At 35.7% G+C, this 27,463-nt stretch overlaps 1 non-coding gene across 1 annotated transcript; it reads left to right on the top strand.

Annotated features, from left to right (window-relative positions):
* Nucleotides 1–23,625: 23,625 nt before the first annotated feature.
* On the top strand, nucleotides 23,626–23,713 carry TRNAS-GCU (transfer RNA serine (anticodon GCU)). The gene has a single exon. It is a non-coding gene; the product is annotated as a tRNA-Ser (tRNA).
* Nucleotides 23,714–27,463: the final 3,750 nt, after the last annotated feature.

Here is a 27,463-nt window from a genome sequence, read left to right as displayed (position 1 = left end):
AGATTTTTAAATATATTTTATATTTATCAACAAAGAAACACTGAAAATCACCAATTCTTGTGTGGTCTCCACTCAAGCTGATTAATCTGTGTGCATTTTTTTATAATTTTGATGTGTTTGACTTTCAGATTTTTTTTTCCATTAATTACTGCGTTATTTGACCTTGTTAATTCTTTTGCCAAATGCATTCTTCTCCTCGAAAGTAACGTACATATCAAGTTTTAAAAGGATCTAGGAAATTAAAATTAAGAAATCGCAAAATATGCTGAGAATTATTTGTTTGAATAAAAGAAATATTTTTGGAAAAAATCAGGCTAAGACTTATGTGTTGGTTTATATTTTTTTTTCATTAAATCAAATTGAAGATGGTTACAATCCATGTACAGAGAGGGTTCTCATTCATGAACTCTGGGTTCTCATTCACGAAGATTTATATGGAATGATTGAATTTTGAAGAAAAAATTAATAAACAATGTAATTTACTTATTTTATATTATTAAAATAAATATTTATTAAATGATAGATATTTAAAAAAAATTAACAATAATACAATTTAATTATTTTTTAATATTATAAAATATTTATTTTATATATAATTAATTAAAAAAAATTATTGTGTTTATAATTTATTATAGGAGAGATTTAATATTTATATGTTGGTTCAATTACAAGATAATAAAGGTTAAAAGTAATATAGAGTCAATATAGGGAAGATGTTGTAGTGTTGTAAATATTTAAATATTGATTCAATTAATAATAAAAAGTTAAAAGTAATAAAATTCAATTTGTTATATTGTAATTTTGTTTTGTAGCTCAGTTTAGTTCCTCCAACTCAAGCTAGAAATTATGAGTAAAGAAAAAATGCATAAATAATTATAACTTACATTGGTCAATGCTAAATTAATAATTATGGATAGCAAAATCATCATATAGTCTTGCTTTGGAAGAAACTAATAAATTGAGATGTGAAGTAACTCCTCGCAAGTATATTTATTTACATCTTATTCCTATCCATTTTTAGGCAAGACTTGCTTAAATTATGGCAAGTTGTAATTGATGATAAGTATGTTTTTGAAGGATTTTATTTTTGGATCGTTTTCTACAAAGCTTAAGAATAAAACAACACTACACACATATCTAAAAATCATGCATGAATATTGCAACTATATCTATAAATTATGGCATAAAATATGTAACCTAGTTATCCACATGGCATTACATTCTGCAAAGGTTGCAATAAGACATTCAAGTTACAGTCCAATCAAATGTTTGAAAGAAAAATTAATACTATTGAAAAAAAATATGTATTCTTCAAAGTTAAACATTATAATTTGCATTGGTCAATGCTAAACTAATACTGATGAACAAAAAAAACAATTGTTAGAGCCATAAGTTGGAAGGGACTAATAATAATTCTATAATTATATTTAAATTTAATTAATAAACACATAAAAACTTAATACTTACAATATAACAAGATTCTTAACCATGGATAATCAACCTCACTTTAACATGGGTATTATTAACTTATAAATAGGTTTTGTTATGATACTATGACTTATCAATAACACATACCCAAAAACCATAACTCAATCCACAATAAAAAAGTAAAATGTAAAATATATTATCTTGTATATAGTATTGATTACACAGAGTGACAATTCTTGATCATACGAATTGTGGGGAGGAGGGGGGGAAGGGAGGGAGATAAGGAGAGAGGGGGGGGAAGGGAGAGAGAGAGATGGAGTTGGATGGGGAGAGAGAGGGAGGGAAGAACAAAGACATAGAGAGATAGAGGTAGAGATATAGTGAGTGATCAGGGAGAGATGGAGAGGAGGAGAGGAGGGAAGACAAAGAGAAGAGAGAGAGGGAGACATAGAGATTGATGGGAAAGAGAGAGAAGGAGAGAGGGCAGAGATAGTGACAGAGTTGGAGAGCAGAGAGAGTGTGTGATGGGAGGGAGAGATAGAGGGAGATGTGAGATAAGGGAAGAGAGAGGAAGGAAGATAGAGAGAAGTGAATATAGAGAAGGAGAGAGGGAGGGAGGGAGAGATGGAGTTGGAGGGAGCGGGAGAGAGAGGGAAGAACAAAGACATAAAGAGATAGAGGTGGGGAGAGATTGAGTGGAAAGGGAGAAAGAGAGAGGGAGAGGAGAGAAGGAGGGAAGGGAGAGAGGGAGAGAATGGGAAGAGAGAGAGAGAGAGATACATAGATATGGAGGGTAGAGAGAAAGAGAGTGATGGGGGGAGGGGAGATAGAGGGAGTTGGAGAAAAGGGGGAGAGATGAAGGAAGAGAGAGAGGACTTGAGAGATAAAAGGAGAGAGGTGGGGAGAGAGATGGAGTTAGAGGGCGGGGGGGGGAGAGGGAGGGAAGAAGAATTACATAAAGAGAGAAAGGCAGAGATAGCGAGAGAGGATCGTGGAAGGGAGGAGAGAGAAGGAGGGAGAGGGAGAAAATGGGGAGAGAGAGAGAGAGAGGGAGAGAAAGAAAGAGTATGTTTGAGGGTTAATATAGAGAGATAAAGAAGGGGAGATAGAGGGAGATAAAGATATAGATGGAGGGGGCGGAGAGGGGAGAAGAGAGAGACATAGATAGGGAGGGAGGGAGAGATAAATATATATGGAGAGAGAGAGAGAGTTTGGGGGGGTGATGTAGAAATACAAAGAAGCAGAGATTGAGGGAGATATCGATATAGATGGCAAGGGAAGATAAAGAGAAGAAGAGAGGGATAGAGAGATGGAGGGAGATGCAGAGAGAGAAATAAAAGGGAGAAAGGCGGGGGGAAACAAAGAAGGAGAGAGGGAGAGAGATATACAAAAAGATGGAGGAGACAAAAAGAGGGAAGATGAAAGAGATACATAGACAAAAATACAAATATTATATAATATTGAACATTATTAACCATAGAGAAAGAGGAAGTAAGGCATTTACGAAAATTAAAAGAAGTTGGATTTAGAAAGTCATGAATATTTTGGATTTTCACTAAAATAGATGCATTAATTTTAGTGTAGTTGTTGATTCTAATCCTAATTGGTTGATTGCACTAGATGTATTGATTTCAGTGTAGATGTTGATTTCTAATCATATTTTATTACTTGCACTAGATGCATTGATTTCAATGCATATGTTGATTTCTAATCTTATTTGATTGTTTGCACTAGATGCATCGATTTCAATGTGTATGTTGATTTCTAATCCTATTTGATTGTTTACACTAGATGTATTGATTTCAGTGTAAGAACAACAAAATATTGATGATGTGCATTGATATTTGTATTACAATAACTCAACCAGAAATAAAATACTTGAAATTTCATTTTAAATAAAATGTTCACTTACTTGAAATGTGTGTTTCTTGAAATTGTAAACTATTTGTAATTAAATACATTGTTATTATTCTTATTTTTCATCATTCAACATTGTTAGTCACTTCGCATGAAAACGAGATCATAGAAAACAACTACCATCGAAACTTACTTGGGGTTTAACACTACATAAGCGATTGAGATTGGAGAAAGCTATTATTAATATTGGAGAGTAAGAGAGACAAAGTATGACATTTATTATAATAGCTCAAGTTAAATATTTAAATCATCTACGATTTCAACCGCCCTTTTCATATCATCAATATGAAAAGATGGAAAAACTAACAAGTGTGACAATAAGAAAAATAGAAGAAAATGGTTTGAGAATGATCACAATGAAGACTATTTGTAATTGACTACATTCTTATTATTCAAATTTTATTCATTCAACACGGTCACATTGTCACTTTGCATTGAAAATTTTTATTTCATCATTCAAGTTATTAACAGTCTTTATCATCTCAAAAAACTAAGGTAATTGAGTAAATTTAAAATTAAAATGACCAAATTAATCTTAGACATATTTGGCATATTAAAATGATCAAAATAATTAGATGTTCAACAAATTTTGTGTGATCGTGCACAACTAAAACTAACCTAGATCCATCTTAACCCCGAATCTATAAAGTGCCAAAAGGGATCAAATATCTCGAGGTGCAAACATTTCCTCAAGTTTTGCACTCAAAAAATAGGTTTGCACATTGAGAGATTTAATCCCTTGATGCTTGATAAATCTGGGGTTAAGATGGATCTACTTTGATTTTAATTTCAAATTATTTATATTACATATGAGTACATCAATAACAATTATTTTTAATTAAGGATAATATATCTAAATTATTAATTTAATATTTTTCTTTCATAGTGATAATTGGGAAAATTTCAAGATCATATATGAATTTACAATATTTATTTTTTAGCAGTGCTTTAGTGAAAATATATGTTACTTGTTATTTTGTACTATAAAATATCATCTAGAGCAAATCTTCTTGAATCAAATAATGGCGTTGTACATCAATGTGCTTGGTTTTGTTGTGAAAATTAGATTCTTAGTCATCTAGATAGCACTTTAGTTATCACAAATCAATAATGTAAGTTGTTCCTATGCTCATGTAGATTCTACAAAAAAAAAAAAAAAAATTAAAATTGCTTCGCATGTTGTTGTAGTTGTTGCTTTGTACTCTATTTCTACCAGGAAGAATGAAATTCTAGGTTGTGTCTTAATGCTCTAAGCAACTAATGTTGAACACATACTAAATGTCTTAAAAATGGCAACAAGAAAATCCTGATTTAATTTTCCCTTGAATTAAATTAGGAGAAAATTGTAATTCCACATCACAAGGCAACAAAAATGAGTTAACTAAGTTAGTTTCACTTAGTTGGCTCAGTTAATTCAAGTTGAGGGCCTAACTTGAGTCGTGTAGAGTGGTTCCTAAATTTTAGGAACCTAGGTTGAGTTTAATTTTAGTTGTAACAGTTTAATTTAGTCAAACTGAGTTAATGTCAGTGAAACTAGTTCCAACTATTGGAGGAGCTAGTACGAGGTCTAGCAGTGGGGTGCGCTTCATGTGTTGAACTAGTTAACTGGTAAATCAATCATAATTAATTCATGCATGCATGAAATTCGAGTTACCCAGTTGAGATTGGGGTTCAAGGGCAATGTACTAGCAGTTGTATAATTTTCCGAGTTTTACAAGTGGTGCATGTAGTCAGAGAAGGGCCCAAAAGTATTGTTCAATTCTCATTGAGGAATTTCCTATTAAATAGGGGGCTAATTCCCAAGGAAACAATGCAAGGAAATAGGAGCTTAGCAAGCAACAGAATTGGCTAAGTATTGGCCAGAGCCAGCTTGTGAGGCAATGAGATAGATTATACTTATGTAGAGATTGTTCAGGTTGAACAAGCATTGTATTTCTTCTTTATTTTCTGACTAATGTGATACATATAGGAAGGGGTTTTGAGTAGCAAGCTTCCCCTTAGATAAATATCTGAGCATATGTGATTGAATCTTGTCTCATGTTTATGTTGTGATTTCTCAATCGATTAATTGTTTCTATTGATGAGTAAAGTAGATTCAAGTCTTTTGTTTTAGTAAATTACATAAAGAGTTTGAATCTACATGGAATTTCTACAAAATGTACACCCTAAAGTAGACTATGACGTACAACATACCCAATATAAATCTATGTAACCTATCAATCTAAAACAATTCATGGATTTGTACTAGACAAATACCTTAAAATTATTTTAACTAATTTCCAATGTATTTTGTGGGATCCATAGATCTTCATACCATGTTGATTGCAAAAGTTATATCTAGTCTAGTTGTAGCTAGGTAGATCAAACGTCCAACGAGTTGATGATATAGAATAGTATCCATGGGATTGGAGTCATCATTTTTGTATAACTTTAACCCAATTTCCAAAGGAGTTGTGGCTAGATTGCAACTCATCACTTTGAACTTCTTCTTAATATCCCAAATATAATTTGCTCATAACACAAGTATTATATCTTTCTTTTGTCATACGTCAATGCCTAAGAAATAATGCCACTCACCAATATTTATCATATCAATTCAGTAATCATGTGTGGTTTGAATTTCTAAAACGAACCAAGATTTATTCTTCTTTTTTTCCACTGGAAAAATCGTAATTGTATTCATTATGAGTAAAATTACATGTTGTAGATGTTGTAATGCATATGATGTAACAAAACTTGTCCTGCAAAGATCAGGAGCTCAAAATCAATCAAATGTCTATCTAAGCTTTCCTACCCTTCTTTTTTTCTACTTTCCGCCAGCCTTCATTATTAGGCGGGGCTGTTACAATAATCATTTGTGTTTCATTTGTGGCAGCCATGATGTCTTTTTCAGAATCTGAACTTGTAGTGGAGTATGCTCGCTTGCTGCCGCCTATTTCCTGTCTGGGGTTATCATATTGCTGTTGTAGGTTGTTTGCATTTGGATCTGTTGCATCTTCAATCAGATTTTCATTATTCTGTAAGTGGAGCGGATATCCTTCTTTGTTAATTTCTGGATTATTCCTTCCATCTTCATCCTCTTGTTGTATACTGGTGGTTTCTGCGTTCTTTTCTTCTTCTATATCCTCTGCCCATGTGGCTGAAAATTGCCATCCTTTCGGCTTTGGTGGTTGTCTCCTTTTCCTATCTTTTTTGTTTTGTGGGCATGCACTCTGTAGATGACCAGTTTGTCGACATATGCGGCAGCGAAAGGCAGTGTTTTCATAATCCAGTGGTTGTGCCCATTGCTTCCCATTATGGATTAGGAGAATGTGATCTGGTAGTCCTTGACTGAGATCTACCTCCACACAGATCCTGGCGAAAGTGTAGATATCCTTGGATAGGCACTCGTTGTCTACTTTTAAAAATGTCCCCAAGGTGTTGCCGATTCCTGCCAATACTTTGTAGTGCCAAAAGTGTATGGGTAAGTTAAATAATTTTACCCAGACTGGCATTTTTGAGACCACCATGCTGTTTGGATCGAATTCCGGGAACCAAGATTTCAAGAAGAGGCCAGCGTTTCCCCAAAACCATGGTCCCTCGTTCAAAGCATATTCTTTGTCCTTTATGGTGTCGAATTTGACGATAAAGAATCCCTTTGAGCAGAGATGGATGTCACAATTTTCTGTCCATATGGAGTAAATCCATTGACGAAGGGCTTCCGGTTTTGGCCAAAATCCATTGAACCTGCATATCACTGCTTTAGTTGAATAATCAGTATGTATTTCATTTACCTCTGGAATGGAGATTGTTAATGCAAGGTTTTGTGTTGTCTGCTCAACAATGTAGGCCCCTGGTGTTGTAGCTTGCTGTTCTGGTTTCTGTTGTGGTTCCATCTTCCCTTTCACTGCATCTTTGAAGGAGGCAGGTCCTTTTGAGCTTGAGCTGGAACAACCTCCACGCAATCTTGTGCTGAGACAGATGGTTGAATCATTTCCTATACCGTATTTTGTTAGCTCGGACTCCTCCTGCAGTACTTTCCCTTTGTAGAGGAGTAGTTGTTTGCATGGTGGGATTCCAGTCTTTTCTTGAATCCTTTGTTTAAGGGTTTTTGTCGCCTCCCCTTTCCCTATTACGATGCATATAGTGTTCCCTTCCATGGATCTAATAAAGAGAGAGCTTTTTATATCTTCGAGCTTATCCAATGCAAGTTTTGTTTGGATGTTTCACTGATCCTTTGTAATCGAATCTTTCTGTTGCCCGTTCCGATCTATGAGCTGTGGCTGTGTTTCAGATCTATGAGTCTTTTTGTTTTCAGGCATCCAGATCCAAGACTGGTGTAGATAGATTTGATTGTAAGGTATTAAAACCCTTTGTTCAGTGATGGGTCTGAGGTTTTTACCTGCATGTTTGCCGATCTGGTCTTCTTCAGCGCCGTTGTCCTGAAGCTCATTCCACAGGGGTTTCTTTGTTGTTCCATACCCCCAGATTTGTGCTGTATACCACGATTCAAGGCCAGATGGAGGATGTTGGTGAGCAGTTTCGTTTTTTGGATCTGACTGGGGCCGAGATATTGTCCTCACTTTGGCTTCACCCGTCTCTGTTATCTGCGGCGGCTTCTCTATCCTCAAGAAGTTGGCGTGACCAGTGCAAAATGTCTGGCGTCCGATCCATGTGCATTTCAGTAGTATTGCCGACCCATTTGTGCCGATCGGAGATTTAACACCAATTTTCGCCTCCTGTAGTAGATCCAGCCGGATCCGAACCTCCGTTCTGCTTTGGAACCCTATCTGCTATAAATGTAAAGAAACCCTTGCTCTCGGCGACGCGCAGATGGTCGGTGCTGGTCTTGCAGCTCCAAGTTGTTGCCTTATGGGGATATCGAGTGTTTTAAGGATGCGATTTGGGTGTAGATCCAGCTCTGTTGCAGGGATCGAGTCCCCTTTCACCTCGGGCCAGAGCCATTGTTTGAACGCGGACGCGTGAGCCATTGGCGGTCAAGCAAGTCGACAGGTCCCAAGATCGAATCCGAAAAGCTCAGACCGCAGAGCGCTCGCACATACTGGTTACCGAACCGAGATTTATTCATATGCAAATCAAATAATCAACATATAATGCAATTATCAAAATATCTTATCTTAACTAAAAATATAGCTATTAGGTTAAGAATAACTCTTAATTGGTTCGTTATCTAGAATGTATTTATGAGTCCTAGAACACCATGCTCTTAGTGCCCATTTGATACCATTTAAGGTCTTCTTCAACTTGTAAACATAGTTTTCTTTATGTGGAATTTCAAAAGGTTGCTCCACATAAATTTCTTCATCCACAAATGTGTCCACTTGAGCAACTAATACAAGTACCATCATGATTGTGTTTAATATTACTTCTTGAGCAAAGGTTTGGTAAAATCAATTCCTTCCTTTTGTGAGTAATATTTTGCAAGTAAATAAGTTTTATGCTCAGTAATTGTACTATATAATTTACACTTAGTATTATATACACATTTAGTACCAATCTCATTTTTTTATATGGAGAAACTAACCAAGTTCCATGTATGATTTTTCAATAAACATTAAATGTTTCCTCCATTGCTTTATTCCATTCATTCATTTTTCTAAGCTTCTATCTAATTATATGGTTCATCCATCTCCATTACTTGTGTCATGAGAGATAAATTCATAATGGAGCTTTGTGATCTAGTAACTTTTCTCTCAAATTTTATATTCAACATATTACTTTTTACATGACCTTTTACTATCCTTTTAGGCTTCTTCTTAACTTCATCCACCTTAACTAATTTATAGCTAGACCCATCACTAATTTCCATTTAATTTTTTCAAATTCATTCTAAACATGTTTTGGAAGTAAATTTCATACTCATGTATCACAACATCTATACTCATTATAATTTGTTTCTCCTAGGGATCAAATAACCTTTAACTTCATGTGTATGTGCTACACACAATGAAAATATATTCAATGCTTTTATCAACTCATTACTTTCTATTTTATTTAGAGACATATGCATATTTATCGCATTAAATATTATCATGTGTAACACTAGGTTTCTACCTTAACCATTCTTTCTATTGAGTCAAATCCAATATTATTCTTGTAGGACACCTGTTTAAAGTATAGCCTAGTGTATGAACTACTTCAACCCAAAATTTATTCCCAAGTTGCTTTATTTTCACCATAATTTAAGTCATTTCAACAATGGTCTTACTTTTCCTTTTCGTGATAGCATTTTAATGATGAGTGTGTGAATTTGTGAATTATATCCTTATACCATTTTTCTTGCAAAACATCATAAATTCGTTGAATTTATATTATATCAAATTATCTAATATCAAGGTAAGAATATTCAAACCACTCTATTTTTTAACTATCTCTTTAAACTCAAAAAAATGTGCAAAAGCTTCTAACTTTTCTTCCCAAAAAAAAAACCCATGTTTTTTTAGAATAATTATCCATAACATTTAGTTAATATATTGTCTTTCTAAAAGACAACTTCTACATGGGAAGATATGCATTTGAATGCATTAATGGAAGACATTCTCAAAGATTTCAATCTCATTTTGAGAGGCTCTCTATGTTGCTTCACTGGTATGCATCCTTCATATATTTCACCATCTACTTTAAGGTAGAAAATTTCATTCACCATATTATTTTTATTAATTAACACCAAAATATTGAAATTCAAATGTCTCATTATGAAATTCTAAAGTTTTCTATTAACTTCTTATGTAGCCTTGAAATTGGGTGACTAACTTGAAGCAAAAGTGAGTTTTAAAATCCTATGTAAAATCATTTTTCATCTTGCCACAACTACATTATTGTTGAGCAAGTCCATGTTGGAAGCTTAACTAGCAATGGTCGTGTAAATGAAGTATTATATGCAAGGAGGTTCAGCGTTCAACCCCCCTGATTCACCTATGTGTGTAGAAAGGAGCATACGTACGTGCCTAGAGTTTATAGTGGTAGCGGTTAGAATCAACCCTATGCCATGTGAGTACGAGACTGGTCCAGTTGTCTATTCCTCTAGTCAACACACGAAAAATAAAAATAACAAAACACTACATTATTGTTTATGATCCAATTGGATATTGGTGGCCATCCGCCAATTCCACTTGGACCCCCACCATTGCTTCTTTCAGTTTTTCAGTTTCCTTAATTATAGCACAATTTACTATTTTTAGCATTTTTCGAGTCCTAAACTTTCGGAGCCGTTTTGAGGCCCTAAACGATGCTTTTTGGGAAATCTACTACCTGTCTAAAATCGTCTTTTCCGTCGTAGTCCTCGGAGAGATATTTCTAACGGGCTATCATGTGTGTCAAACGGAGATAATATGACCAAGTCGCTACCCCAAGAAGTTGGTTGTCCAACCCACCCCAACGGGGCCCATAAACTCTTGGTGTTACATCTACTCAGGTTAGGGTTTTGGTTGTTTAGGGTTTTCTCTTATTGTTCAATAATAAAAAGGCCCTTGAGCCTCATTGTAAGACAGTTTAGAGGATGTATCCACCACATCTCTTCTCAGAGATAAGATATCATCACCTTAGCTGGTTTATTTCCATTCCTGTTTATAAGCATATATCAGTATTTTACATTAATGAAATGAAGTATTGTTTCCGCTGCATCTCTGTGTTTATGGTTATCTCTATAATTTTTTGCATTCCTGTTTAAATCTGGATCAGTGGTATATGAGCGGTATGCTTTTCTTCTCTGTTTTTTCTTTGCATGTCCCCAATGAGGTCGGGATATAAGGAGTTAGGGCTTGAACTAGTCGAACCTTTGCAAGACTAGCCTTGCAAATCCCGATGGCCTCCCATGGCAGATAGAAAGAAAGATGAGGAGGCAGGAGATCCTATCAAAATCTTGCTCGAAGAAGCCCTCGAGTGACAAAGGAATGCGATGATGGACAACTTTGCCCAGATCCTTCAGCGGCTAACCAGGGGCGACGCATCGGCTTCCAACAGCAACTCTGGAAATGCCACACCGTTTAAGGTACAAGTTAATTTTGAAATCCCCGTATTCGAGGGTTGGAGAGATGGAGATGTCATTGATAAATGGTTAAATGTGCTAGAGGGTTATTTTTCTGTTCATGATTTTTCCTGTCAGGAAAAGATTATTTTCACTCTTTTCAAAGCAGCCCCCCACGTCAAGGATTGGTGGGAAACATACTGCGAGTAGAAGGATGAAAGTACAAGCTCACTATTTTCAGTCGCACCCACTTGGAATTCATTCCAAGATGCCATCAAGGAGCAATACTACCCTGTCAGAAGCTATGAGGATCAATACATAAAGTGGACCACACTGCGGCAGGGAAGGGACTAAGACGTGCTTGAGTTTACCAATATTTTCCATATCCTTCGCACAAAGTTGGGTATCAAGGATACAGAGCAGCATTTGGTACTTAAATACTATGGTTGTCTGCACAAGTACATCCAGGAAGAAATAGAATTCCTGAACATCTCCTCGCTCGGCACGACATACCGATATGCCGTCAAAGTTGAGCAAAAGTTTAAACAGAAGAAGCAAGACTTTGGATCTACGAATTTGAAACAAGGGAAAGGTGCCCCCAAACCGTAGAATAAAGGACAAAACCAAGGCGGGGTGACCCAAGACAACCCGACAAAGCTGCAAGCAAAGAAATGCGCTGTGAAGCTGAAAAAGGACACGGGAAAGTCGTGTGAGTTCTATAAGAGCTCCACTAACAACACAAGTGAGTGTCGGGCCAAGCAGTCACTGGTGGCCGAGCTAAAGGTTTCAGAATTAGATGCACGTTCCGACTCTAATTCAAAACTCGATAAGGGAAATGACAAAAGGAAGCAGATTATCGATGCAGAGCCCAACATCATCATTGCCACCACGAAGATCCAGAAGGAGGAACCCGAAGATCCAGAGGAGGAGGAGCGCCTCTTCCACTCCCAGATGTGGGTAAAGGGCTCCCCGCTACAGTTCATTGTCGATAGCAGGAGCCAAAAGAACATCATTTCGGCAGAGGTCGTGAAGCAGTTGGGCTTACCGACCACAGCACATCCACAACCGTACACATCGAGTGGCTTCACCAAGGACGAGATCTTCGCATGAGCCAACAGCGTCGACTTCCATACAACATCAAGCCCTTCACGGATGAGGTATTGTGTGACATTACGCCCCTTGAAGTTTGTGATGTATTATTAGGACAACCATACTTGTGGAAGTGACATGTTTTGTATGAATCAAGGCCCTGTGTTGTTATTGTTACTTAGGGAAATAAGTTGTACAAGATACCAGAGGTAGCGTCGCCTACCGCCATCTCTTTGGTTACAGCAAAACAATGCAGTAAGCTCATTTCCAAAACTAGGAAATCTATTTTCCTGATGATACTCCCTAAAGGAAAGAAAAAGATGGTGGCCACAACTTCCAGATAGGGCCCCTCCACACGACAACTACAGATGGACAAGGTCGTGGAGGAGTATGAGGACATCTTCACCTCCCCCGCAGGGGTTCCTTTGCATTGTCAGGTCAATCACTCCACTGATCTGACCCCAGGTACTCCGCTGCCCAATGGACCAATCTATCGACGCTCTGTTATGGAGAACGATGAAATCAAGAGGCAGATTCAAGAGCTACTGCAAAAAGGTCACATCCATCCGAGTTCATCGCCATGTGGGAGCCCAATCGTGTTGGTACAGAAAAAGGATGGGATTTGGAGACTCTGTATTGACTATCGGGCGATGAACAAGATCATTGTCCGTAATAGGTACCCAATCCCACGGATTGATGACCTCCTGGACCAACTGAAGGGGGAAAAATATTTCAGCAAGATCGATTTGAAGTCAAGATATCACCAGGTACCAATTGAGCCCTCCAATGTGTGGAAGAATGCCTTCAAATCCAAGGAGGGCATTTTCGAATGGTTGGTTATGCCTTTCAGATTGACGAATGCTCCTGCAACCTTCATGAGGCTAATGGATGACATCTTGCGGCCATTCACCAACTCATTTGTAGCGGTATACTTGGATGACATCCTGATCTTCAGCCAGAGTTGGGAAGAGCACCTCCACCACATCCGACAGGTTCTCCAAACACTGTGGCAACACAAGTTATGTGCCAATTTGGAGAAATGCACTTTTGGCATGACCCAGGTACAGTATCTGGGATACATTATTGATGAACAGGGGGTTCATGTGGATCCAACCAAGATCCAAGTCATTCGGGATTGGCCATCTCCAACCACTCTGACAGAGCTTCGCAGCTTTCTAGGCCTTGCTAACTTCTACCACAGGTTCGTGTTGGGATTTTCTCATATCACTTGGCCCTTGAGTCAAGTCACCAAGGGAGGAGCGAAAGAAAAATCATTTTGGTCTGAGTCTCAACAGAAGGAATTCACAAAGTTGAAAGATTGCCTCTGCTCGGCACCAATTCTTGCATTACCAGACTTGCAACAACCATTTGAGGTTGAGACAGATGCCTCTGACTATGCTATTGGGGAAGTCCTTACTCAACACGGGCATCCAGTGACATATCACAGTGAGACACTTTCAGACATAGTCTGGAAGTATCCCACTTATGACAAAGAGATGTACTCCATTATGCAGGCCTACCGACAATGGAAGCATTACATTTTGGGGAAGGAAACGGTCATCCACACAGACCACTGACCCCTGCAATTCATACAGACCCAAGGGAAATTGCAAAATGATTGCCATCAGAAGTGGTCCACATACCTGCAACAGTTCCATTTGAATATCAAGTATAAGAAGGGCAGCATCAATAATGTTGCAGATTGCCTCATTTGACCACCGATCATGGCGTTAACCACTGTGCTCAACTCTTGTGGACAAGAGCCTTCTAATTGGCCACTTCTCTACAAAAGCAACCCAAAATTCGGCCACACATACCAGACACTCTTGGAGGGTCAGCATGTTCCAGATTTTCACCTCCAGGATGCCCTGTTATGCCACCTGGGTCACCTTTGTGTTCCTTCAAGCAAGCATGCCAAGATGATTTGGGAAGCACACTACAGTCGGGCTGCTGGGCATTTCGAGGTCGAGAAAACGGTGGCAGTACTGCAGAAGTATTTCTATTGGCCGAATCTTCGACAAGATGTCAGGAAGTACATCAGATCATGCACTACCTACGCCATTGCCAAACCGACCATCAAGAAGCAAGGCCTCTATACCCCGCTGCCTACCCCTAGTCAACCTTGGGAATCCATCTCCATGGATTACATGTCAGGCCTTCCTTCCACTAAGCATGGAAACTATGTTTTTGTGGTCATCGACAGGTTCTCAAAGATGGCCATTATGGCAGCCTGCAAGAAGAATATCACAGTAGAAGCCACTGCTAAACTCTTCTTTGAACGAGTGTGGGTACACTTTGGGATCCCACAGTCTATCATCTCAAATCGGGACAGCAGGTTCCTCAGTACATTTTGGTCTAGTCTCTAGTCAATTCTGGACACCAAACTCACTAAGTCCGCAGTCTTCTATCCTCAAACTGATGGTCAGACAGAGGTTGTCAACAAGATGATCGTACACATTCTGTGCATGTACAATTCAAAACATCCATGCACATGGGACGAGAGCCTCCCCTATGTTCAGCACAGCTACAACCGGACTCTCCACAGCTCAATTGGTTGCAGCCCTTTTCAAGTGGGCTTGGGATTCAACCACTATGTCCCATTGATGTAGCTATGCCATTTGCAACTACTCACGCAGATTTAACTCATGTCCAATCTAAAACAGATAAGGCAAACAACTTCATTGAGCACATCCAACATATTCGTCAATAGGTCCATGACATTCTGGAGAAATCAAATGCCAAGTACAAGCAGCGACATGATTAACATCAGGTGCCACATAAGTTTCAGGTGGGCGACAAAGTCTGGTTGTATTTGCAAAAGGAACGCCTTACCGGGGCCTATCGGAAACTCAAACCACACCGATATGGTCCTTACACCATTACCAAGGGTGTGGGAGACAATGTATTTTAGCTCAGCATTCCCCCATTCCTTGGCCTGCACCTAGTGTTCAATGTGGACCGCCTTCAGCCATACTTTCCACCATTACTAGACACATCCAACATTGCAGAACAGCTCACACCCACAGAGTTAAATCCAGATTGCATGGAACAAGCTGCAATTGATCGGATCATGGACACACAGATCAAGCACACTCGCTAGCAGAATATCCAACTGTATTGAGTTGTCAAAGCAGGCCAACTCCTTCACCAAGGTAAGTGGCTCACCAGGGACCAAGTTTAGTAGAAGTTCCCTCATCTCATAGAGGAACTCAATGCAATGAGGACCATTGCTTCCTAAGGGAGGAGGAATGATCCAGGTGGATATTGGTGGCCATCCGCCAATTCCACTTGGACCCCCACCATTGCTTCTTTCAGTTTTTCAGTTTCCTTACTTATAGCACAGTTTACTATTTTTAGAAGTTTTTCAGGTTCTAAACTTTCGGAGTCGTTTTGAGGCCCTAAACAACGTTTTTTTGGGAAATCTACCATTTCCGTCGTAGTCCTTGGAGAGATCTTTCCAACAGGCTATCATGCACGTCAAACAGAGATAATATGACCAAGCCGCGACCCTGGGAAGCTGGTTGTCCAACTCACCCCAACGGGGCCCATAAACTCTTGGTGTTACATCTCCTTGGGTTAGGGTTTTGGTTGTTTAGGGTTTGCTCTTATTGTTCAATAATAAAAAGGCCCTTGAGCCTCATTGTAAGACAGTTCAGAGGCATGTAGCCACCACATCTCTTCTCAGAGATAAGCTACCATCGCCCTAGTTAGTTTATTTCCTTTCCTGTTTGTAAGCATATTTCAGTAATTTACATTAATGAAATGAAGTATTATTTCCGCTGCATCTCTGTGTTTATGGTTATCTCTATAATTTGTTGCGTTCCTGTTTAAATCCGGATCAGTTGAACTTTTCTATGATTAACCATTTTTTGTTATCAAACTAACTTGGAGTTTTGGTTTATCATATGTTTTATATAAAGTAGTTTCTTTTTCAATGTTAATATCAACAATGTATCATTAATATACTTCTTCTTTACATTCAATGCTAGGATTGTTGTTATACCCTTCTCTTTGATTTATATAGGACTACCATCTCTAAATATTACTCTACCAAAATAATTTTTATTTTCTACTCAAAAAAATCATGAAACATCATATATATTGAACATTCCAAACCAATGTCATCATTCTATACCAATAAACATATAAATAACATCTCATTTATTATGTCTTGAACAACTCTATTAACACCTTTATTTTCCAAACTATACAATTTAGCACTATAATCTCTCTCAAAATCACCACAAATATATTACAATAGTAACACCATCCTCCATATACTTTTCTAGGCACATCTCCCATGTTCATCTTATACAATATTCTTATATACTCTTTTTGAAAAAACTAACTCAAAAGTCTTCCTTTGCCTCTTAAAATGATGAATAATTATTAGAATTGTGTTAATTTTGTTTATGTGAATTATAATAACATTAATTATGATATTATTTTCTACTTTTTCTCCTTCCTCTAAACCTCATTAATAAATGATTTTCCATGGAGCAAATAACTACCTAATTCATTAATTTGTTTGTATTTTAATTTTTAGAAACTATAGTACTAATTGCAATCATTTATTTCAAATTTAAGCACACCATCTCTTCAAAGTTTGTCGAGCAATGTTTTGCTATATTCAATTATTGGAAATATAGATTCATCTACTAAAGTAAAAGTTTTATTATCTTTCTTTATAAATTCTTTTAAAAATTATTTTTCATTAGCATTCAATGCTTTATAATCTTCATAAGAAGAAAAATAGTATCTTTAAATTGCAAACTCCCATAAATCTTTGGTGATAAATATGAATTGTAATACTTTGCTCATAATTTGAATCAATAAGATTGGATGATACAATATTACTTATCGTCATTAAAAATGAGTCAAGAAAAACTTAAAATTAACATAAATTGTCTCACTTCAACTTGTAATTCAACTCAACCACCACAAATAAAAGTTATTTTGAAAGCATATCATTTATAATTATAAACCAAGGTCCTTTCAAAATGAAATAAAAAATAGTATTTACAAACTTTCCTTATACTTTAAGGAATAAAAATAAACCAAAAAAATTACCAAACTTTTAATGCTACACCTTTTTAAACATTTTCAAGACTACCCTTTACACTCATTTTTATAAAAAAGCACATCATTAAAAACACTTTCACACCTCAATTTCAATTAATTAACTAACCTGAATCACTTTTCAACCCATGCTTTAGTGATTCAGGACTTCCCAAATATTAACATTCAACTCTTAACTCATCACTCCCCAAATTCTTAATACATAAAATCATATTTTATATATATTGATGAAGAATAAACAATATAACATAGTGATTCTAGGAAATTTACCACAATATATTCTTCCACTAACACCAGCAAATTGTTGAACTGTATAGCAAATCACACCAAACAAAAGAAACGTTGTTTGAGTGTTTCATGAGTTGGCCTCTTGCATTTCCATGAAAATCAACATTCAGAATTCAATGATTTTCACGAGGGACCGAAGTTCGAAAAACTGTTATGTTCAGTTACGTTGCCTCTCAAGCGACAAACAACAGCATTTTGGAACAGAAGTAAATTTTGGATCAGAAGTATTGCATTGTTTTTCTTTTCTTGGCACATCCTAGCATTAACAATCTCAAATCTGTCGATCTGTCTTTTTTTTCTTTTCCTGGCACATCCGAGCATTAACATACTCAAATATGTCGTAGAGTTAAACAACGATCTCAATAGTGATCACATAAGTGGGGGGTTTGTAAAACCTCTATATTTTTATAGCTGCTTATAAAATTATCTATATATATTAGCCTTATAAAACTATTTATATAAAATGTAAAATTATAATTTTATATATAGTATTTGATTATGTAATTAATAAAAGAGTAATATGTTTTTAGAGTTTTGAAATTATATAAAAATAAAGCTAGCTGATCAATATAACAATATATTTATGTTATTTGTTTAAATTAAATAGAGATAGAGATTCACTTTCCCACTTAACAAAAATATATAAATAAAATATTTTTATTATTAAAAAATAACTATATTCTATAATCTTTTAACGCATTACTCAACAAACCCTAATCATATTAAAAGAAGCAGCTGGATTATATAATCATCTAACAAACCCATTATTAATCTATTGGGTAAACTCTTCATGAAATCACATTATATAATCATTTAACAAACCCATTATTAATCTATTGGGTAAACTCTTCATGAAATCACATTTACACTTAAAACCCTTATAATTTAAAAGATATTGAAACATTAAAATTGTAAATCACAAACATGGAAAAGGCTTGTAATGGTAAGATTTAAAATTTTCAGAAAATAAAATCGCATAGAAAAATTTCATAGGGTAAGCATGTTCATATTATGAAAACTAATACGAACCTCTGCCATTTAGCATATCGTATGTTTTCCAGTTCTATAATACTGATTCTGATTCTCCCACAGAAGGGTTTCATGCATGGCTTTTTCAGTTAGTTATATTCTCCAGGCAGAAGGTCAGACAAGTTATGGAATAGTAAAATCATTGCCTTAGGGCAATTGTTTTCGGTTTATCGATGTATAATAAATGTGTAAACTTTTGGTTTATTAATTCTCTGCGATAGAACTTTTTAAGTTTATGAAGATAACTCCAAGGATTATGAGAATGCTAGTAACCCCGATATTTGATTCCATGCCCTAGACAGGAACATCTCCGAGTTCAACGTCTAACCCTTAATGTTTATTCACCTAGAAAACACCAGAGAATGTATCCATCCAGATTTGAATATCGAGATACTACATGCTACAGATCACTCCTGCTTTACGATCTAATGAAGCCATGTTATTATAGACCATAATCAAATAAGAAAAAAAAAAAGCCAGAGTTAGTCTAGTTGCTCTGGTTAAATGGTTAGTTTGGTAGGTTTGATTTTCACAAATTATGTAGGTCAATCTCAGAAATAATTATATGTTATAATGAAAAAATTTGAGAACTGTTCTTGCTCTGGTTAAATGGCTATAGTCTGGAAGGTTTAATTTTCACAAATTTTGTAATTCAATCCCAGAAAAATTATATGGTACAATGAAAAAAAAAACTTGAGAACTGCTCTTGGCACTATTTCTTTCATTGAAAAGAAATCAAATAAAAAAGAGTTCAGATTTCTCATAAAACAAAAATAGTTTTCTCTACTTAGAAATACTTATCATTGCAGTTGTCTATAACCGGACTTTTTGAAAGCTTTTCCGGTTTTCCGGTCGAAATCCGACAGGAATTTATTGGAATCTCAAGTTTGATAGCTAGTTTCTGCACAATGAAAGCGTCTCAGGGGTTTTTCAGGGTGCTGAATCCAAAAATGCAGTTAAAAAACCATTTTAACTGCAATAAATCAACATTTAACCTCAATTTCTTCCGCACCAAAATCTCCAAAAAAATCACATTATAGACAACTCCATCATCATTTCATTTCACATGGAACTAGATTACAGCAAAAAGATCCAATTTCATCGTTAAGACGAGGCGGACGAGGATTTCGAGAAAGCCCGTTTGACCCATCTGATAAAGCAAGAGTTGGTCTTCGCAGGCGCACGATTACTAGTAATTTCCTTCCTGCAGGTACGATCACCTTCCCCGCGATACGCAGTACCAGCGGAACGCGTGCGATTCGATCCATGGCTTCCGCTGTAAAGAAAAACCTGGTTTGTCGAAGACTCCTCAGATAAAGCAACATCAACATTATTGTTACTGGCCTGACCCGATCGGCCATATCCTTTTGATTCTCCAGGAATCAAACCCTCGCGCCATACAATCCCCGATGAGCCCTGCCTTCTGAACGACAAGGTTGATCTAGTTAGCGAAGAAGCCATTGAATTCATGAAAGCTAACACACACAGTCCAATATCAATAGCAAAGATAATACAATGGTTTTCTCCTACCCGTTTCGTCCTATTTAACAACGGCGACGGGTGGCACAACAGATTGAATGCGCGCGCCACGTCATCGCAGTCAAAGCCCACTGAAATTAGGTTTCGCCATGTGTGCGCGCTCCACATACATTTCGGGGATGCTTTCATCGAGGATCTTCGATAATGAAAGCATAATAAAATCGAATCTTCAAAGATGAATGAGGCGGCTATACGCATTTTCTCTGAACGTCATTGTTCATGTGCGTTGGGCGTTTGAAATTTTGGTACGTAGTCGTTATGATATATGAACGCCATCTCTGTTGAATTGACTCCTTGGTTGGGTCATTTACAACATTATTATAAACAATTTGTATTTGACTTCTTTTTTATTGAGTTGGAGCTGTATATCTGTGAGCTGTACGTTTGAAAGTTTTTTCCAGAAAGAAAATCATGATATTATATTGAGGATGAGGATATATATACAAGATATTCAGATAGTTTTGTATGAGATTGGAAACTCATGAATACTACCGATAAGCAACATAGCACATCATGTAAAACAGATTACCATCATGTTGTATGTTCATATGATCAAATCCCAAAATCAGAAAGGACAAAAACCATTACATCATTCAGCTGATTGGAAGATAAAAAACAGAGATGGAAGAGAGAACATATTTGGCAGAGAAGCTGTACGTTTGAAAGTTTGCCATCTCTACTAATTGATTACTAATTGATTTCTGTTTGAAGTCATTTTTAACACCATGCGCGAATTTGCATTTGACTTTTCCTATCTGTATGTCGGCAATTTAACGTGGACGAAATCAATGTGCGTGTTCAAAATTCAAATCATGACTATTGAGGCTAAACTTTAAAGAACGGGCACGTAATTTTTAAATCGGACAACGACTTAACAAGCCACCAGGGTTGAATAAAGCTAAATTTATAAATGAGACGACGGCGTAAGGCGTCACAAGCCGTCCGAAGAATAATATGATCGAAACAAATTATAATGCACTTGCATTTGAAGACCTCATGAAAACAGAAGCTCATCTATCTTTAAAAAAAAGCTCATTTATCTCTACGAAACAAAGAGATACAGTTTCGTGCTGAGTCGATTTAAGACATTTTATTCGCCCATCAACTTGATTTTGGAGATATCTTGAAATGCAATGAAAAGTAGTGAGTTCAATTGTTTTACCATCAGATTTGAGAATAAAACAAACAGATACATTTTTTTTACATGCAGAATAAACTTAAAGACGTTTTAGTCCTTCATTTTTATTCAACTGCAGACTGTGAAAATATATTAAAATTAGATTAGATTGAAAGCAGTGAGATAAATTGTTTGACTTCACTATTATATATTAGTATACATTGTTTGTTGCAGATTGTGAAAATATATTAAAGTTAGATTAAATTAAAAACATTAAGATAAATTGTTTTCACTACTATACATTGTTTGACTTCAGTACTATATATCAGATTCTAAACTATTTTCAAAATTTACAATTTATAATGAAAATAAATTAATTATTTTTGTTTAATTAAAAGGAAAAATCCCTACAAAAGAAAATATTCTCAAAACCTACAATAAAAATAAATTAACATTTTTTTTAATTAGAAAAAAATGGTCATACTGTTTGGGATAAAGGGAAAACTTGTTCGGATGGCTTTCCCGCTCCTCACCAGTGTTCGAACCTTGTCGCATGATCGCGCTGCCCGGCAGCTATTGTGATTCATTTGAGCTTCTGTACATATGTAAATATTGTGATAATTGTAAATTTGGGCTAATATATAATAACCGCTCCACGATCCCACCTTATGGGCTTTAGGGTCACGAGGATTTATTTTCAAAATGGCCTTCTTAAATGAAAGGAGCTTGCATATTTATGTCTCTTATTAACTAAAATAAGTGATACTTCTTAGTTATTTTTTAGGATTAAAAAAATTAATGTCAATTTTTTTTCAATATATATCTCCCAATATAAATGGAGGTGGTGTGGTATTTCTCTCAAGTAAAGCACTCATGAAATGTGCTTACTAAAAATGGTTTTCTTCTAAATAAACAATATAATAATTATATGTTTTTTAAATATATGGTATGGTATTTCTCCCCAATAAAACCCCCATGAAATGTGCTTACTAAAAATGGTTTTCTTCTAAATAGACAATATAATAATTATATGTTTTTTAAATTGAGAGTGAGAGTGAGGAAATATGACTTTAAATTATCTCGCATTCCTTACCTTCAATTAGATCATATAATAATTATATATATATTTTAAAAATGGAGTATATGAATTAGCTTAAGTTTATTTAATTTTGGATTTATCAAATCTCATGAGGTGCAAATTTTCTTTAAAGTAAAAAGAGATTTAATCCCTCTAGAAATTTGGTAGCTCCAAAGTTAAAATGGATCTAGTTTGCTTTAATTATTAATTATAATTAATTCTAATTCTAATTATAACTATTAATTTTTTTATTTTTGTTTTATGTAATTTGAAGAAGTCAAAATGTCTTATTAATAAATGGGATTGTGGCATGTATAGTTTAGTGATACAGGCGGGTTTTATTCGTTACATTATCAACTTAAATAGTAAAAGGATATTTGGATGGATCTCTGATCCATCCAAAGCTCTATCTATCTATAACTAAAGGGCCCGATACAACCATCAGAGTCAGAACAGTGAGCTGCGCAATAACTTCTAGATCCATTTGGTTTTCTTTCACCCTCCATCGACTGAATGTATGAATAAAATGTTGTCGGGATCAATCACTTTTCTTCTATTTTGTCTTCTTCGGACTCCTACCCATTGGTGTAGTTTCGATCAGGAACCTATGGCCTTGAGCAACTGATATCTTTACAATAATATCTAAAATAGATAGAGAACCCTAAATAGATAGAGAACCCTTCAATATCTATATAATAAAATTTGATATTGGAGAGAAATAAATGGACTAATCCATGTAACGCATTTAATCAAACTCATTGGGGAGGGAATGAAGATATGGTAGAGCTTAAATTTTTGATAGCTTTTTTTCTTGCTTTTACAGCAGGTATTCTAGCTATCAAATTAGGTCAAGCACTGTATGACTGCTGATTTTTTCTGCTTTTCTTGGCCTCGCCGATGGCCAGGCCAAGAAAAGCAGAAAAAATCAGTCATACAGAACTATTCTTAACGAAATGAACAATACGATTGACTGGATTGTTCTTTATCCAACTGAATAATGGCAATATTCATTATATTGCCGATACAATATGTACATACTATGATATACACCTTTACTCCACCATTCATTTTGTTACACATGAACTCTTCCATCTTGGAGAGATGGCTGAGCGGACCAAAGCGGCGGATTGCTAATCCGTAGTACGGATCATCCGTACCGAGGGTTCGAATCCCTCTCTCTCCGTTCGTCCACTATTGATCCTGAAAACGAATAACCCCGAATCTTTCTACGGAACGGAAAAGGCCCATTAACCTAGAGACTTCCTATTTTGACCTTTTTTTTCATTGCATAGCACAAAATGATAAAGTTATCATTTTGACTTATAATTTTATTTTATTTTATTTTATTTTTATGTAATTTCATTGCGTCCAAATGTTTAAAATGACATAACAACATCCCTATCATACTACTTGGAGAGTGCTACCAACCTAGATTCATCCTAAATCTGGATCTACCAAGCCCCCAGAGCTATTAAAACTCTTTTCACTCTAAATGAGGTTTGTATTTGACCCCTCTCAGCTCTTGGTAGATCCGGAGTTAAGATGGACCCCTCTGGGCTCTTGGTAGATCCGGAGTTAAGATGGATCTAGGTTTGTTTAAATATTAATTATTATTATTATTATTATTAATTTTTTTCATGTGCAAGTCAAAATGTTTTAATTATTATCATAATTATGATGTAGTAATTTGACCAAGTCAAAATGTTTACATCACAGGATAAAACATATTTTCCATACACTCAAAAAATTAAATAGGTGTAAAGGCTAATAAGCATCAAACCACTAACCTTATCATATATCTCATATTAAAAATAAAAACACTAAAACATAAAATTAACTCAATTATATTTTTATTTCAAATTATTATTGTTATTAAAAGAATTAACATATGATTTAAACATATTCACATTTAGAAATAATATACAATAATATTTTTAACCATTGATATTTACCTCCATTTTATCATGGAAATTCTTAACTTGTAAAAAGGCCTAAAAAATCACTCTGAATACTACTAAGAATATTTTAAAATATTCCATGGAGATTAAACCTAATAATTGATAATTAAATTGAAATTATGGAAGCTTTTATTAGCCCTGAGATTGATAATTAAATTGAAATTATGGAAGCTTTTATTAGCCCTAGAGGACTTTAGAAATCGATTTACAATTTGGTTGCTATTAGTTTAGCTTTGGCTTATGCAACACCTAATGTTAAACTTCAGAAATAAATAACATATTTTTTATTATAATTTAAGAAAAAAATATTATAAACATTTGATTGAATAAAAATTTTGATGTCTTATTTCACCTCGCTAATAAACTTTGTGAACTCTAAGAAGTTGTGAGTATTGACGGCCAGAGTATTACAACTCCATATGAATAACTGTCTCACATGTTTTATACATACATGTTGCATACCCTACATTTATTGTAAAAATGAAAACATTTAATTTTTTTCTTTGAACTTATAGTACCAGTGCCATTTTCAACTCCATATGAATAATTGTCTCACATATTTTATGCATACATGTTGCCTACCCTACATTTATTGTAAAAATGAAAACATTTAATTTTTTCTTTGAACTTATAGTATGAGTGCCATTTTATTTTCTTGCTGCTTGTAGGTTTGATGGAGATGGATGCATACCAATCTCTCAGCTTATCATGACCCGAATAATGTAGTTTGTTGGAAACTAGGCAATTACTAAGAGGGGAGTCAATCAGTAATTGTGTCTTGTTAACAATTACTAATTTTAACAATCTTAGCTATATTTTAACTTCTTTAACAATTAACAAAGATATATAGGTGTTTAATAGTTAACCATGAGTTCAAAGTAAAACATACAAGCAACGCTTGTAAACACCAAATAACTTGCAGACAGTAAATATAAGTGGAAACCCATAAAGGGAGAAAACTACTAATTTTTGTTGTGATGTAAAGCAACCACACACTCCTTTTTTACATTAATTTTTTGAAGGCTCCTACCTACAGGGGATTTCAACATCTTTTTTCTTTTCAACCTACAACTTGTTGGGAGCACCCACTCCCTCTTGTCACAAACAACAACCTGTTATTTTTTGGGCTACTACCTAAAATGAGATATCAATCTGCTGATAGATTATGTAATATTCCTAATGAAAATTTACAATGATAAACAAACCAAACATAATAAAATTACATATAAAATTTACAACACATCAAACAACCAAAAATCTCCATAAATTGCATTGTGTTGAGCCGTTTTATTAATATAATTGTTGGGTACAAAGGTAAAATCGAAAAGCATGCACTTGGTATTGCTCAAGGCAAGCTAACAGTATCCAAGTGATGAAATCAACTACTCTAACATGCAATATGGTTGTCCCCAACAATCTCTGCATTGTCCCAGTGAAAACTGCATTGTTGGCTCCAAATAATAATTGTTATGGCCTCCTCCCATGCTCAAAAAAATCTAAGAATTTAACATTGGGCTCTCCACCAATAACCCACAAAAACCCATGAAGGAAATGGTTAAATGTTGACCTCGGAATTTTAGCCCAAATTTCCACTAGCTCCTCTAGCTGATGGTTGAATTGGGACCCCTGTTTGACCCATCAAATCTGCCTAAAAGAAAATTTCAAATTATTTTTGAGATCCTTATCAAAAACCCAGAAAGGGTTTGTTCTAGTTTTGGCGATCGAAAATTGACCGCAAATGCTTGGCCATCCTCCACAAGCATAAAATGTAACCTGCGGCAATTGTTGTGTTTGTTGCTCCCCCAAAGTGCTAGAAAATCCAAAAATACTTCCCCGAACTCCACCTCAAGTATCAACCCTAAAAATCATTTCATTCCTCAACCTCCTAGCGCGCCTCCTCCAAGAACTACGCAATCTAGGTGTTATTATTGTTGACCTCTCTACAAACTTGCACTCCCTGCTGCTGGTACGAACCAGAATAGATGAAACTCCCTCCTTGGGATAACACTCGAAGTCCTTTGAAGAAAGGGTTGAGATTTCTGCCCGGAAATGTGCTAAACAATATTTGTAGACTTGGCTTCCGCTCAAGAGTGCTATGTAAAAGAAAATTTTCACAAAGATGAATGAATGACCAAAATGAGTGTCTCTTTCTCTTTTTATCAAAGAGCCTCCAAGATTCCCATGTGGGCCCAACTCGACTTTCCCCCACCAACTTCGCTCCAATGAGAGCATCTTGCCCATGTGGGCCGAAATTCTCTATGAGTAGCCCCCACGTACCACTAGTGGCACAATTTTCTCCTCCATCCATTAATGTTTGGGCTCACATTTGATCAAAAATATGTGTGGGGTCTCTAAACTCACACTTCCTAAGTGCTAATGTGAATTAATTCAAAACTAGCCAAAAATTGATATTTCCCTTAGCAATGTTGCTAAGTGGAAATATCACAGTCCTCCCCGCCAAAAATTGCTTGTCCTCAAGCAATGCCTAAACAAGCATCCTCTCTAGCTATTGCTCCCCATTGTCACTACAAAATGTGCGAGGGTCCCTGTAGGAAAATGTAACTAGGTTTAGTCTTCCTAATTGTACTTGAAGTCAAATGTAATATATTTGTCAAAAGAAAAGCAAAAAAAATTTTTGTTGTTATTAAATTAACTTATTAAAGCATGGGTTTCATGCTTGGGTCAAATGTATAGGTCAAGCCGCCATTCTAGGCTTTAGGATTATTTATTTGGGTCAAAGCCAATAAGTTTGTTTGGTCAAAGACTCCTCCATTAAAGTCTCCTTGATCATCATCAAGTCAGTCTCCTTCAAAGTCAGCCTCAAAAGAATTATTGTCAAAAGAACACATGTCGGCTCAATACAAAGACACATCTCTTCATGATACATGTCGGCTCATTTACGATGGACGAACAATTATAAATACAATCCTAGAAGCTCGCATTTCACACGAAACAAAAGCTTAGATTTCAGAAAG

This window comes from Pinus tabuliformis, chromosome X (genome assembly GCF_031772625.1).
Source record: "Pinus tabuliformis cultivar Carrire ecotype Pingquan chromosome X, CPIR1, whole genome shotgun sequence".
Lineage (NCBI taxonomy): Eukaryota > Viridiplantae > Streptophyta > Pinopsida > Pinales > Pinaceae > Pinus > Pinus tabuliformis.
Note: the sequence above shows the minus strand (reverse complement) of the source record. Positions and strands in the feature narration are given on the sequence as shown.